Consider the following 3430-nt stretch of genomic DNA (forward strand, 5'->3'; position numbering starts at 1 on the left):
CCCCGAACATGTTCTAATATCTTGGCAATTTTTACCACTAGTGGAAATGAAGTATCAGCCTGTAACTCCCAAGTCGTACAAAATTTTACGATCATAATTGAGTCCTTTAATGAGTTTGTGGACTCTCTCTCTGGCCATAGGAACCAAATTAGGAGTATGACGGGCTAACTTGTTGAACCTGATGGCATATTCTGACACCGTCATAGTGACCTTACGCATCCGTTCAAACCCTATATGCCACGTATTACGGATAGTTCGGGAAACAAACTCTTTCAAAAATGTTTCTGAGAACTGAGCCAAGTGGGTGGTGTTGCATTGGCTGGTCTGCCCTCTTCATAGGCTTGCCACGTACACCTATGGAGAATTATCTCTCCTAAGGCCAATTTCTTCTTTTGTTATGCTGACTCAACACTGCTGAGCTGACCCATTTCTTAACATACTCTTCGATTCTTCTTTGGGGTAACCTTTAACCCTATTTATATACAACGATCACAAAAGTAGAGCTCCATACAAACATATCTTAGAACGAACCACATAGTCCAGAATCTCGTCAACCATTGTACTTCCTCCGAAGCACCCCAAAATTCGCAACCATGACGTCCGCGCTAAGTAGACCTTCTGTAAATTTAAAGTAGTTTCTCTAACTCTGTTAGTACTGAAATATAGGATTATTAAGTAGGCGGACATACCGCAAGTCCCAACCTTATCCTCTACAAAATCTCAAGCCTTAAACATGTGTAAATTTGTTTTTTTTGGGAACCTTTCAGTACCACATATATACATTTTAGGCCAAAACTGATATAACACATGACCCCGCAATCCATCCACTGATAGTGGACTCCCCCACTCAGCACGAAATCATAGTTCGCCACGTCCGATGATCCACAATATTAACCTTCACAACTCGTATAAATCAATCAGATGCCAAGGTCCGTTGCACCCCCTATATGCTTCACTGGGTGATCTCTTAATATGCCTGTATCTTCAGTCGGAACCACACATTGAGGCAATGTTTGAGCATCTCTGGCTCTCTCGTAGTCCATCTGCGGCATCACGAACCCTCGACGCACAACCGATACCGAGTGCGCAATGTCATACACGAGTGGATACAAAGGAATGAGATATATGTTTCAAGCTAAATTAATGCCGCACGATAAGGAATGAAAGAAGTGAAATTATTCCTAAACTCTGTAGCCTCTAGAAGATAAGTACAGACATCTCCGTTCCGATCCTTCAGACTCTACTAAGCTTGCTCATGACTCGTGAGACCTATGTAACCTAGTGCTCTGATACCAACTGTCACGACCTGAAATTCCCACCTTCGGGACCGTGATGGCGGCTAACATTTCACTTGCTAGGAAAACCAGCGTTAGAATATAATTAGCCATTTTTAACTAAATTTTAAATTAATTAATAACAAGAAAACAAATGCGGAAATAAAGTGAATATTCCATAATAATCATGATATCTAAATACCATTCTAACATTGGAGTCACAAGTGCACGAGCTTCTAGAATAATACAAACAAAGGTCTGAATAAAATTCAAGCTGCTTGAAATATAATACACAACTGAGATAATATAGAAGGGCACTTCAGAACTGCGAACGCTGTGCAATTATACCTCATTCACAAACCTTTTTCTCTTTAAGTTATTGTTGTTAATTTTTCTTTTAATTATAATAATCTTCTCTTGTAATAGGTTTTCAATAAATCAATTGAAGATTTCCGGCAGTCATTATCACTAATTTCTATTGTTCACACAAATAAGGTGAGTTTGAGCATTATATACTAGCTGTGAGTTTAATTGCCCAGGTGTTGTGATCTTAGTTTTAAGCAGAATATGTGGGATTTTATTTGTTGATATATTTTAATATGTAGCAAATTTCGTAGTGTGGATGCAACCTGTTTGAGCTGTAGTGCAAACTTATTTCGGACAGTAGTTTTATACTTCGCTTAGAATGCATTTAGGGGAAAACTACCTTTCCTACTCATCTCCACCATTCCTTTATTTCTCTTCGGTTTAGTATTTAGACAAATGCAATAAATCCAGTCTTAAATCATCAGATTCATTGTATTTATTTTTATTTGTTCTATTGTTTGGAGATTTGAGATTATCTTATAAATTTGTGAAACTCAATTCTTTCTGGTTATTATTTTTTCAGATATGAGAGTTATAAGTAAGATAAGCCTGGCTTATTTCTTTATAATTTTTCCTCTTCAGCTTTGGTTTGGTTAGGTGAAAATTCTGTCATTCTTTGGTTGAAGTATGCTTAATTGTAGCTACTTTTTTAATTGATGTTCACTTGTCAGTTAGCATTTTGAGAATTGATGGGTCTATACTGGATGATATCTTTGTGATTTGTGAATAGTGAAGCTTATAGTTCAAAAGAACTTTTACAATGTTGTCACAGAAGGAAATCTAGTATAAAGGTACTATCAATGTTACCTCTAAACTTTTGCTTGTAATTTAAAGTTCTTATGCTATTTTTGTAGAAGTGTACGACATTCTGGGGCTATATAGGCTTTGTCTTCTTGATTGTATCTTGTACTATATACTCAATATTAAATTCTATAAACTATCAAAGTAACCTTTCTAATATTTCTTTCTTAGGTAAACAAAATTAAGAAGAATGAAACTAATAAACTTGGGACCAAGAAAAAGAAATGAGTAAGTTTGGTAAAACATGCAACACATATGGTATTTTTCAGTTTTATTACATAGTTGTAATTCTCCTTTTATATGATTTTTTGCAGAACTTCTGACGGATGTATATCAATGTTTTGCAAGGAATACTTGGCTTGGGAAAAGATGAATCCATAAAGCCTTGATGCAGAATTTATTCTAGAATTTAAGGGAATTCATTCAGATTAGGAGTAAATTTGACATAGTTCCATGCTAAAATTACTATATTTTTTATGATTTAGTTAGAATTACATTTATTTGAGATATAACAGGTCATTTGATTTGAACTCAAACTTGTAAGGAGACCTTTTTATGTCAATACTATATTCTTTAAATCCAACGTATAAAGAAATTTTCTTTTTCATATTTGTTACATTGTATATAAAGATTGACATTTATGAATGTACAAATCGAATATATATTTGATTCACGACGAATATAAGTTAAATGAATTTGTAAATTAAATAAGTGTAATTAAATGTAAGTAAATGAATTTGTGACATTTAAGCATTATTATACGACATTTATTTAATGTCGTGGTATCCCTACTTTCTTGTAGTGATAAACTTGATCATATATTACTGGTTGTTTGTTGGACTACCTAGTTAAGTATCTCAAGTTTGGCACTTACATGTTAGGGTTACTTTTAATATAGATTAACCCCACAAACTACCTATCAAAGATAATTATTTACCTGTAAAATGATACAGTTAAATTTGGAACGTGGTTTATAGACAAGCGAATCG

The 3430-nt window shown here is 34.4% G+C and overlaps 1 long non-coding RNA gene across 1 annotated transcript; it reads left to right on the forward strand.

Moving 5' to 3' along the window:
* The first annotated feature begins 1814 nt into the window (after positions 1-1814).
* On the forward strand, positions 1815-3050 carry LOC117281792 (uncharacterized). Its single transcript, XR_004512421.2, has 2 exons — positions 1815-2669; positions 2756-3050. It is a non-coding gene; the product is annotated as an uncharacterized lncRNA (long non-coding RNA).
* The last annotated feature ends 380 nt before the right edge of the window (positions 3051-3430 follow it).

The sequence above is a fragment of the Nicotiana tomentosiformis genome, chromosome 5 (genome assembly GCF_000390325.3).
Source record: "Nicotiana tomentosiformis chromosome 5, ASM39032v3, whole genome shotgun sequence".
Classification (NCBI taxonomy): Eukaryota; Viridiplantae; Streptophyta; class Magnoliopsida; order Solanales; family Solanaceae; genus Nicotiana; species Nicotiana tomentosiformis.